At 41.2% G+C, this 13,182-nt stretch overlaps 1 protein-coding gene across 1 annotated transcript in view; it reads left to right on the forward strand.

Moving 5' to 3' along the window:
- CACNG3 (calcium voltage-gated channel auxiliary subunit gamma 3) overlaps nt 1-13,182 on the forward strand; it is a 245,593-nt gene that overhangs the window by 200,231 nt on the left and 32,180 nt on the right. The window lies entirely within an intron of this gene.

Below are 13,182 nucleotides of genomic sequence, written 5' to 3' on the forward strand. Positions count from 1 at the left end.
TGTGAATTTACAGAAAATATGCTCTCAGTTTAGCTTATAGATCACCTTCCAAACCTCTGTGAGAAAAGCATGAGAAAATAGTTTTATCTCAAACATGATTCATAATATCACAGCAGAAGGCTTTTTCACATGGTAAAATCACCTTAGAACACACCACAATTCCTAAAATGAGTATGGTACCATCAACAAATGATTTATAATTTAACTAAAGTCTTAAAACCTTCTATTAACTGCAATACTTTTTAATGAGGTGCTATCATGTATATTGGTCCCAAGATGGCTGCCAACACTTCTTGGATGAAGTACTGACAGCCAATCAGATCTCACGATGAGATGTGTGGTTAGGCTCCGCCCAGATATATCTATCTTTTTAACTCTAATTTTCTCAGGAACTACTGAACGGATTTACACCATTTAAGCAAAAGGCACGAGTCTGAACTGAGGACTACCTCTTTGCCAAATTTGGTGTAATTCCGTTCAGCAGTTCGGGCTGTAGCTGCGTCAACAGGTCCTATGGGAAAATGCATGGGGAAAACGTGTTTTGGGACCCCCCTTTTTCTCGGCCCCCGCTTGACGAATCACCGTGAAATTTTCAGGATAGGAGCGGACCGGAGCTGGCCAAAAGTTTGGAAAATTTCGCGAAGATTTGTCAATCGGCGCCAACGTTATTCCAAATAGAATGTTGCGGATTTCCTATGGAAAATAGGTCCTAACTATAACTACCTACTGGCGACTGCCAGTAGGTAATATATATATATATATATATATATATATGAAGATACTTAGATATGATGTTGAGAGTTATAAATCCTTACACACCTCTGTGCACTTACCTTTCGATATTTTTGGTAACGATATTTTGTCCCGTAGATATTTGGGATTCGATATTCCCTACTACAATTATTGACCATACAAATACAAATACACACTCTACCAACCGTGCACAACAAATGGAGTTGCCTTGTAGTAAAGGAAGCAAGAGTACCCCAAATGATAATAGAAGGAAGAGGTTTAGATAACAGTAAAAATAAGGCAGGCCACTGCTTACTTAACAATTGAAATTAACTTTAATGTGAAATGTGGGTGCTTTTCTACAACAATCTTTAAAACAAAACTATCCATCTTTTTCTATAACTATACGTTATTTATTGGAAAAGCATATTTTTGAAGACCAGGAATCTGAAAGTTATCACAAGAATATTTTATTTACTGTGCTCCACAATCATACTCCTCCTAACAACTAAACACTTATTCTCACACTCACACTAAAACACTACACACAGGCCGCCAGTGAATCCTAGATCTTTTTAAATATCAGTCTTCCTGGAATTCAAACACACTGCGGTCACACCAGTGACACTGGTGTAAAAAAACATGCAAAAGCAATTTGCACCTCATAAAGAGTAGGGAAGTGCTAGAGAAATACAAAGACAAATCTGTACCACGATCAACATCCTTTTTTAACATTGTGACAAAGTACTTCATCTTTTAAATGTAGCCACATCTACGGCTTGGCGTGAACTACATGTGTATAATGCCAACAAAGTATATTTGGTGATATCAGAAATGAGAAAATCAACTGAAGAGTGTTTGAAGAGCATTACTAGAACACTGACATTCCATTACACACTTCATTATTCACCTTCAAATCTTTATTGTGTTGCATGTTTACGATTGTTTTCTGATGGCAAACCCTTTGTCAAACTGGAAATATCTATTAAAAGCATGAAGTAAAGGACTGTATCTTTCTATTTGGTGTAAAAGAAATATAGACACCAAAGTAAATTATATGTTCAGTTAGGTGATTAGCTGAAAAGTGTACCTATAGCTAAGATAGAAAAAGGGAGATATTTGGATAGGACAATGGAATGTTTTCAGGTAACATCAGAGGACTGGAAAGTTGAAGTAACAATTGCAATAAATTCAACAAAACTGAGTGAACTTATTAATAGTAACATGAAGATTTGCCTACCTACCACACTGTTGGTAGTGATGGCCCATAGTGACTGTTTTGTCTACAATGTCCTATAGGCATTCCCTTTAATGATCTCACTATTATAAAACTCAATAAAGCAAACTGCTAGACAGAAGTGTATATTAAATCATCAATGGCAGATTCAGACCTTTCATAAAATTCAATAATAAAAAATGTCCTTCATTCCTTGCTGTGGTTTTAATAGAGTTTAAGGATATTTTTAATCCTGTAAATGTTACTTTAATTCATAATATTTTGGAACATGACGAGGAAAATGTACCATTTTATAGTGTGAATTTTCTCTTTTCTTACTTTGATAATCTCGTGGTAGTTTTCCTGCCATACATAATCCTTTGTGAAGTTGCTCTTGATGAAGTTTTCATTCTTTTAATCTCGTCCCAAAATGTAATACAATTAACTATTTTCCTGGTTAGCGTTTTGTGCCGGTTCTACTATTAGATGAAACAATTAGAAATTCAATATTTGTGGTAATTCCGCTTCTTATAACAGCTGATCGTTTATCGGCTGTCACTTTTTTTAATAGTTATCATTGCTTGGAAAGTTCCCACTCTGTGAAATTGAAGATGGAACTACCAGTCAGTGAGTTATTAGCTTGATTTACCAAGATTGGAGATTTCAGAATAACTTCAACTGTCTTCATTGTCTAGGGATATAGCTGCTTCTGTGGAAAATAATGTAGTTAGCTACTTGAAAATTGATATCATTGGAGTGTCTACAAAGTGTGGTTGGGTGGCAGAGATGCAATTACCATTATATGGGTTCATTTTGCATAAGTTGTGCAGGACAATTGTCAATTTTCTGGTAGGCATGATTTTACATCATTAGTAGAGTACATCCTCCACCGCATTTTGTTTTTTTTCTTTCCTTTGGGAACTTTCTACCTCTGTTTTACTTGTCTTGTAACAATTTTTATCTATCAAAAAATATTGTTTTTACTTTGGCTTATGGTACTTAAAATGGATGTGCAGTATACAGATGATCCAACTCTCAGCCTCAAATATATATTTTCTTTTCAAAGAATAATAGCTTTCATTAAACTGTTGGAAATACATGTACAATCTGCATTTGGGGCCTTGTTAAAATATGTTGTGGTCTGATTGCAATTCTGTGCTTAGCTCAGTCTTGTCTTTTTTGGCTGCCTTTGTATACGAAATCAACTTGGAATTAGGGCCTGATTATGAGTTTTGGGAGTGTGGTAGCGAGGCGGCACGCCGCTGCCCTGCTCCCACTCCACCAAACTCCACTGCCCACCACCCGCCGAATTACAAGTTGTAATCTGGGCGAGTGGTCCTGCAGCGGCTGGCCCACAGCGCTGCCTTTTAAAGGCTTATAGGTGAGTCTTATAAAGGCAGTGCCGTGGAACAGCCATGCCATGTTGGAACAGGGGGTACATGCAGATGAGGACCCACCATGTGCCCCCCTGCATGCATCCCAAAGGCCCTGAGACAACAGGGGGCCCTTTAGGGTCCCTTTTGTTGACTCTTCGCTACTTCTTTCATGATGGTCTCAACACCATGAAAACGGTGGCTAACAGCCAACTTGTAATATGCTTGACAGTGCCACAAAGGCACCACCAAGCATATTGTGGCCTCAGACCACCGTGCCAGGGATCACAGATCCCTGGCGGTTTTGGTGGTCCTAATGAGATCTGACCACCATAGTTATAATATGGCGGTCGGACCACTGGTGCGGTGGTCCCCGCCCACCACTGCACCTCAAATGCAAGTTTAGTGGTCCTATGGACCACCATACTTGTAATTAGGCCCTTAGTCTCGCCCTTTCAGGAGATGCAGGAATTTTCTTTTAGGACCTCAAGCAGTTTGCGAAACGAATGGCACAGTGTTCTTGTTTTGCAGAGTGGAATAATTTTCATTTATTTTTTATTTGTGTGGGAAAGTTAAATATATTTTATGACTTATGATCAGTACCAGCAGCACTGGGTGACTGACATTGTGCTGTACCCCTCAAAGCTGTTGGTATTGCTTAGTGCAATTTACAAATGGTGATGGCCACTCATAGATCTGAAATTGATGGAGCATTTTTTTAGTGATAAGTATATACTGCATATCAATCGTTTGCCGCAATATATTGAACAATTGGACAAACAGAATGTAAATACAGACTCTTTCAATTGCCTTTAGGTATCTTAAACACTAATCATCTGAAATACTCTATACAAAGATTGCTCTATGCTTTCCCCAGTGATACAGTCAGTGTTGTATAAAACGTAATGCTCGAAATATGCTATAAGGAGTGACTTTGGAAGAGAAATTGTACTAAAAAATGATGGCATATGGATTAAACTGAGTTTGTCTTTATTCCTTATTATAAAAAAACTCATAGTAACTAATTGAATGGGGGTGCACTTCACAAGCATGCCTGACATTCACTCTATTAGACTTAAAACTACATTTGAGTAAATTTTCAACTATTTCAGAATTATTAAGAATACTAGCAATATTCTTTATAAACTGCAACTGTTGCATCTCATTTAGGACAAAAACCCTCACTCACCTGGAGGTGACATGCTTCATCAATGAGTTCCCTCCTCACACTCAAGGTCCACGGTGTGGGCTACAACTCCCTTGTGGGAGGAGCTGAGGTGTTTTCAAGATGAGCGGTGTTCTAAAGGGAGTGGGGGGCAGAGCGCAAAAGAAGTGTTGGATAAAACTATCTCCAGGGGGCCGAACCAATTTTTATTTAGTGCTCCACTGGGATAGAATTAAAAAGGAGAGGACTCTGGGTTTTAATCAAATAGCCCCTATAGACGGTCAACATGTTTCTGCCCATGATTGACCCCAACGGGGTTCAGGGGCATTCTTCAGGACCTGGTAATTTTGTCACTCTGCTAGGTGATGGCCTGTGTATATTCAGGATCAACCATCTTTCCAATTTGGGGAAATTTTGTGCATTCTCAATCCACTGGGTACATCGCACCGCCAAACTCTTTAGTTTGTGCAGGCTTTAGAGGACATCCTGGCAAGCGTCAAGTTGTCCTAAAAGGAAGTATCCCCTAACAGCTCCCTCTCTTACAAATGTACAATCACATATAGGACACTATAAATTTGCATTGTGGTTTGTGTGTTTTTACTCCTAGTTGATGACCAGATGTACCAATTGTGAGTTTTATGCAAGATAGGGAGTAGTATGCCATTGGTCGGGTCCCTCCCGCTATCTCCCCTATGTAATAAATATTAATTTACACATACATAAACATAGAACACAAAGGGTTTGTACACATTAACTTGTTTTTTATTCCTCCTTCGTCAAAAATATTATCTTCATGGAGAAACTCAACCCTCTCTACAAAGCACATTTCTGTGAGTATTTTTTCACCATGAACACTCTGCAGAGGGATTTACTCCCGTCCTTCTCAGCAGTACATATCCAACCACATTCACATGGGGAATGCTCCTAAAAAAAGGTTTGCAGATATCTGCGAGCTCACTCACATGATCTATCTATCTACTTAGCAGGCGTCCTCGTCCTGAATTGTCCACAGTGGGCACCTGTGAGCAGATGTGCCCACACATACAATCACCCCACAATGATGTAATTTTATATTGAAGGAAATCCAAAGGCCAGTGTAAATTCACTCATTGATTATAGATGTGAGCTAACACTCGTAAACGAAGGTAATTGTGAACCTAAGCGTAACTTAGGTAGGAAAATACATTTGTTACATGAGATCATAGTGAGAAAGAAGACCTTTATGAACCACCAAGACTTCATGATAAACTATGAACTTTACTGACATTAGATGTGGACTGTATAGAAACGTTCCATAAAAATATGTCACCAGCAGTGGCGGCTGCCTCAGAACAGAGGTGGTGGGGAATGAAAGAAAAGAAATAAAATAAACTTACCTTTGAATGCCGCAGCTGCCGCTGCCGCTCCTCCAGTGGTTAATTTGTAAAATAAAAAGTGCCGGGGCTCTCCTGAGGAGGCAGCGCTAACAGTAGAAATGTGCTGGGGCAAACTGCCTCCTGACTAGAGCCCTGGCACTTATTATTCTGGAGAGGACTTGGCCTAATGGCTACAGCTGCTGATTTCGTAGCTGGGGAACCGGGTTCGAGTCTCAGCGTGGTTCAACATCCTGTGATTCTGTGGAAAATCACCTGCCTTCCAAATGAGTGTGTCCTCAACTGGTGCTATGAGCACCGGTGCTGAGGATTAGGTGCCAGTGCTGAGCACCGGAAAGTACCTGCTCAAATTAAGCACTGCTCTCCTCAATCCTCACTCGATACTGGCAGCACCGGAAGCACCCAGGCTCTCCCAGCCAATCACGATGCCGCATCAGCAGCTTTGTTATTGATCTGAGTGGCCTGTCTAGCCACTCAGGCAGTGGCGGCCGGTAAGTTTTGGAGGTAGAGGGCGGATGGGACACACACACATGCACACATACACATAACAATAAATCAATCAATCAATCAGGAAATTGTAAGAGTGCTACTCACCCGTGAGGGTGCCAAACGCTGAGGGGGGTCCGCAGAGAAAACACTCACAATCATGCACTCACACACGCGCACACACACACACACAAACACATTCATTCACAACACTCTTTCACAAACATGCACGCATGCATGCACCAAACAATTAAAAAAAAAAAAACACACTTACTTTAAGCCAGCTCTATGCTGCCTCAGTGGTTCAGAAGGCTTGGGACTGCTGCCTTCCCTCATTGGCTGACCTAAGGTCAGCCAATGAGGGAAGGCAGCAGTCCCAACGTCATCCCAGAGAGGGATGGGGTCAGTGAGACTACTGACCCCACCCCACCCCACTTTGTGATGAAGTGTCAGTGATTGACACTCGACCCTGGGCGCTTCAGGGCTCAAAACTGAAGCGCCCAGGTGCAAGGCAATCAGAGACTTTACCCCTCGTCACTGAGGGGCGGGCCTCAGCAACCTTTGCTGAGCTGAGAACGTCACGCCCACCGGAGCTGTGACTTTCTCAGCCCAGCAAAGTTCAGTTCAGGCAGCCAGGAGCCAGCACTAAATGTGCATGTCTGGCTCCTGGCTGCTTGAACTGAAAGGGAACAGTGTCTGTCAGGCTGACCTTTGTTCAGCCTCACAGACACTGTTCCTACGGGGCTAAAGGTGGAGGGGTGTGGCCACTCTGCACAAATGAACCTGCCGCGCCTGAGTGCCTGGGAATGATCTCACCCTGGCTGTGTAACACAGCAAGGTGGAGAACATGCTAAGTGAGCATGACGGTTTGGCCGGCCCCAGAGGGCTGGCCAAACTGCCATGTGCACATTTAGAGTGCAAACCACTCCTCCCCTGCTCTGGCCAGCCCAGCCCCACCTCGCCTCGACCTCACTCCGAGTCCTGCTCAGAAAAACAAAATTATAATAACGTCTTGCTATTATCAGAGCAGTGGGGCTACGCTCCTCCTCCTTAGCTGAGGAGCTGCCACTGTCACCAGTGCTGAGTAATTTCAGTAGCAACGTGCGAGGTCATCATGTCCTCTTACACTGCAGAGCTGGTAATAACGTGTCTTATTGAATAGACTACTCGTGGCCTCTTACACATGCAAATGAAGGAACAGAGTCAGGGACGCATGGCCATGGGCTCCACCCTATGCTGCTTACCAAGTTAAATGTGGATGTGTAAAGCCTGTGCATGTTCTCTCCCACCCATGCATTAAGAGGTGAGTGTGTGTGGGTCAGACCCCTATGAAGACCGATCCATCTGCAGCTTAGTAAGGCACTGAGGGCCATGTGCATGAACACATTTTCCCATAGACACAGAATGGCCAAAACCCTTTGATACATCTGGCCCTGAGAGACTCTCTAACATTGATATACAAAGAAATGGTTGCCAAGTCCATTCACGTGATTCTCCAAAATAAGTGCGTCTGTGAAAGTCTAAGCACAGTGGGGCCTACTCACTAACGTAAACATACAGGAGTATCTTTAGTCATGTGTGTATATATACTACTACAGGTAGTTGTAGCTCTGCACTTTTTTTGCTATTCCTCATTTCTGAGTGTAGAGTTACACTGAAATGTAGATTTACACCACCCCCTAAATCTTCTCTATGAGCCTCATACAACAGAATTTATGAGTGTAAAGTTACTAATACGAACTTTGCACACGTAGGTGGTGGTCTCCGCCATCTTAGCAGAGGTCTAACTATGGGAAAATATGGAGACATTTATTAAAGTTTATCTTCTTATACAAAAAACATATACAAATCATTTCAATATATAACATACATGTAAATTAATACAATTCTAGTTACAGCAAAAGATTTCCTGGATTCATACTCCAGTCTTCGACATGCCTTTGTAACAACCTGTTTTGATTGCCTGTGTGTCTGATTTTTTTCTCCAAAATGCAATTACACCTCCAGCAAATGGGGTTATATTTTGAATTCTGGAGAAGCTACAACAAGTAATGGAAGAGAGTGTCGCCGTGGGTGACTTCTGTGAAAAATATCTACGCAGTATACCTCTGACATCCAAGATATGTAAATTCTGAGTATTATAGGGCGTGTTACTGTGAGTCATGTGGCTCAAAATGCAGAGATGTTGACGGATTCCTTCAGAGGTAATTACATGTTGTTGTCTTTCTTGCTCCTACAAAACCATCAATGGAGCGTTTTTATGCTGCTGTTGTTTGATAAGAATGGATTGCTTGTCACTTGGATAACAGATTCTTGAAATCCATTTACATATACATGAGCAGCATTAGGGGCGATGCTTGTGGTACCCCTTTGTGTAAATATGTATCATTAAAAATGAAATCATTTTGCGCTTGGGCATATGCCATGAACTGCTTCATAAAAGTACTTTTAAACCGTGCGAGCTCCGTGTGAGGATGTTGATAAATGGACAGGGCAATTGGCGGAATCTATGTAAATACACTTTGATTATTTTACAATTAGTGATCGCTATTTTACTGTATTCCTTTTGTTTTTCTATTTCTACTTATATTTTTTTCCTTTTTTTCTCTTCTTTAGCCATATTTATTTTTTGGCGGATGGAAAAATGTACTTGCAACTACAATATATATAACCAAAAATATTTAAATGAGGAATGTACATTGTTCCCCTTCGGTATATTAAGAGCTAAGCAGCCATATGCAATCAAACAATAGACTCATCTAAAAGTCTTACTATTGTAGTACCAGCACATACGCACACCTGCAGCTGTGCAACCTTCATTAGGGAAGGTTAACACGTTTTAGAACTCTCTGTGTTATTACTGGACGGAGAAATTGGTCATCAATGCTTGTGTGAGGAATCTATGTCGTCATCCCGCCGTCTTTTTCCCCGCAGGGAATCACAACGCAGTCGTTACAACGACCGCGTTGTGATTCCGCATACCATTACTCCGCAAGTCGGAACAACGACTTGCGGAGGGGGGCGCTGGATGTTGGAATATTATAATTTACTATTCCAACTCCAGTCTGTGCGGACACTAGGGAAGGTGTTGGATTTTAAATTCAACACCTCCCCCCCTCTGCTAGTCGTTGTTCCGACTTGCGTAGTAATGGAATCACAACGCGGTCGTTGTAACGACCGCGTTGTTATGACCGCGTTGTGATTCCCTGCGGGGAAAAAGTTTTATGGTAAACGTTGTTTACCTTGTGTGAGAGCACGAGACACTCAAAGGAAGACGTCATGTGTGTTGTTTCTCATTTTGTTAAAAAATACATACCAGAAAATTGATTGTTTTCTGTCTGTGTGTAAAAATCAGTTAAACATTTCCTTTACATTTGCTTATGGCTTTCTGGAGCTTTTGTGCACATCAGTCGACAGCTGGGCACATACGTGCCTTATGCTGCCTGCATCGTGCCTTCCCCTTGGGAGTCCACTACAAGGTCATAACTCACTTAGAAGTTTTCTTTCAATATTTACAAGTAAAGTTCTTTAAAAATGGGGTATCTTAGCATAATAAATCTAACCTTTTGAATTCTGTACTCACGATTTTCATAATTTGTATGGAAACCATGGAATTTGAATTCACAAGGCAGGGTTGACCATTTTTTATGCACATGTGTATGTACCTTTATGTGGCTTTACAATATTATTTGGCAACTGGAATATCAACAGAAATATCATATTGTAGATGTATTCATTGGTACCATAAACAATCTATATGGACTAAGTGCAAGGACCCTACCTCTCTGTGAGGTTCTCAGCAAGTAAGGTAACAGGTTTGTTAACAGGACAAAAAAGCACCGTTTTTGTTTCACAAAAAAAGACACAATAAACGTGCAATGACACAGTTACTCAAATGTTTCTTTCGCAGCTTCCAGAAACCCGATAGGTCCTTTCGTCGATCAGTCATAATGTAATGGAAAGAGATCATTTTCAGGGAAGAGCAGTCTAACTGAATTTGACATTGTGTGAAAGGTAAATGAAATATTGGTTAAAACAATAAAAAAAAAGCTAACCATAAATGAGTTTCTTACATTCATTCTGATTTCATTTTTCAGCGTGTGAAAGGCACATACATTTTTAGCAGCAACTGACAAAGGTGAATCATTCTTTTCTGTTTGTCACGCGGTGTTGGCCCGAACAGGTAAGCGCGGTGGGGTGGGGGGTGACAGTGACAAACGACAGAATAGGTCAAATAAAATAAATAATTAAAACCACTCACCTTGTGCTTGCGGACCTGGCAATGCGGCTAGCACAAGGTAAGTGCTTTTATTTATTTATTTTATTTGACCTACTCCGTCATTTGTCAAATCAAATTCAAATTCAAAATAGCTTTATTCGATTCTATATCATAAAATCATAAAAGCACAATATTAAAAACTGTTTAAAAAGATACCATTTTCCAGACTCAAATACGAACAGCAGAATAATGAGAAATACAATCAATATAAAAAACAGAGATACATCATATAATCCATATATCTACACAGAGAAATACAAGGACACCAAATATCCACAATTACTTCACATAGTGTTCCGATACCTTATGACGGCCTTTAAGAAAGAAGAGGTGGCCGCGATGATGTATTCATTTTCTAACATTTGTAGTATTAAAAAGCTATTCTACATTTGTTTAGGTTCCATCTTCTAAAAATGGGCAGTAAAAAAATGTTCCTCGGTGCGACATAATATTTACAGAATAAAGTGCAAGCATTGTGGTCAATCTAGAGATATCATCGCATGGGCATATAGGATGGTATTTTGTCCAGTCGTTGATATCAGGAAATGTAACCATCCTGAAAAAAGTCCCACTACGAAAACGGTCACTTTCACCCCCAGGCCCTGCCCCTCCCCACCGTGCTTACCTGTGCGGGCCACCACTGCTGACATCCATTCCTTCTAAATGAGTATTGAAAGGATGATGTAGGAAGCGGGGGACATTACTCACCGCGTGCTACACTCCGCTATTCATGAGAGCCGCTGCGTGCAAGTGAGGGCAAGAGGTGTGAAAATTGTACTACTAGGAACACCTTAAGAGGTGTGGTGCAGCGGCCGGAGTGGCTGTTTCCAGAACGAGGGGCTCGTGGTTCGCTCAATGACGGCAGCTCAGCATCATGTGACTGTGGGCAATAGCTCAATTAATCTCCCTGACGGACCCCAGCGCTTTAAAACCCTAGACGAGTGATATGTTTGCTCTTTACAAATACAAATTATTATTATTATTTTTTACACAAGAATGTACCTCTGTAAAAATTAGCAGCTTGCAAAATGGCTTAAACTTTCATTCATATTACAAGTGAGGAGGTCTGTTTCTTTTAGATGCTGCCTTTCTTGGTGCTTGTCTGGCAGTCGCGGGTAGTGGAATATATAGGAGTTTGACATTCAGTAGCTGTGCATAAACGGTTTTCCACAAAGCAGTTCACAGACTACCACATAGGCACGCATTATTTCAAATAGAAGGACTTGCCTGTCCCAGTGTAAAAAGGAAAACGGGATGTGTTTAAAAAGAAAAAAAATGAAGCCTTGAAGTCCTTGGGACCACTGCCTGCTCTTAAAAAATATTATGTACATTCTCAAAGGGGAAGGGGTCCCTTTGAGACCCCGTCCCCTTTGCAAATGGTTTATCACCAGTTTTGAATTGGTGGTAAAGTATTACTGTTTTGCAACAGGAATTCGGTTGCAAAACGGTAATAGATACCATACCAATTCGGTATTTGGGAGGGACCCCCTAAACACGCCCCCATTCCAAGTTCCGAATCTCAAATGCAAATGTAATTTAATACTAGTTATTGAATCACATTTTGCATTTTGTACATTTGAAAAAGCATTTATCAAGTCGCAAAGGGCCTGATTGTGTGAATTGGGCCATTTGCAACTGGAAAAAGTCTTTGTACATCTGGCCCTTAGTGACAACTTGCACACCTGCCGGCACTGACATGGAAGACCACACTATTCCTAACAAGGCCTTCTGCATTAACATTACCTCTTCAAGATGAACACAGAAGGCCGACAGTCTTTGTTAATATAATTAAATTCAATAGGATTACTGCCTCAGACAATGTATTCAGATTTGTTAAACCAGACCTAAAACTTCCGAAACACTTAATGCATTTAAACATTAACAACTGGTGCCTCGCTTGAGAGACAGACAATAATTTGGCCAGACCAGAGAATACCATTACTAAACAGCTCTCACCCTAGAGAAAAGCAAAACACAGCTGGACTAGATAGTTCCCTCCAGGAGATACAGGTTGTCTGTGGCTTCATCCTGGTGTACCTCGGTTGCCTAGCAATCCTTCTACTCTGTATCCTATGACAAGGTCAACCACACCAGGGCCTTACTGATGTTCAATCCAAGCAGGAACCTCTGAACGGGTACCTTCCTTATCTTGGGTACATGTGTTCTCTTCCTGGTGGTTAGGTCAGGCCACCAGCAACTATATTCTAGCGCAGGGTTCTCCAAAGTCGGTCCTGGAGGGCCGGAACCAGGCCAGAATTTTAGCATATCTCGATTTAGATAAATGTGATGATCTTAAAAATCTGACATGGATCCAGCCCTCCAGGATGGACTTTGGAGAACCACGACCTAGAGGCTTCCCCTTACACTTGGTGAACTTAGTTCTTTGTCATTTCTGTGCAACGGTGGTCTCGTTTTTCAGATGGTGTTCTCCCAAAATGCACATTTACAGCCCCATTTCCAATGCAAGTTTGGTCTCTTCCTTCATGCCATATGTAGCTTCTCCAGCAAGATTAAGACCCGAGTCTCTTCACTGCTCCTTAGTAAGCAGGTAGCTGGGC

This window comes from Triturus cristatus, chromosome 10 (genome assembly GCF_964204655.1).
Source record: "Triturus cristatus chromosome 10, aTriCri1.1, whole genome shotgun sequence".
Taxonomy (NCBI): Eukaryota; Metazoa; Chordata; class Amphibia; order Caudata; family Salamandridae; genus Triturus; species Triturus cristatus.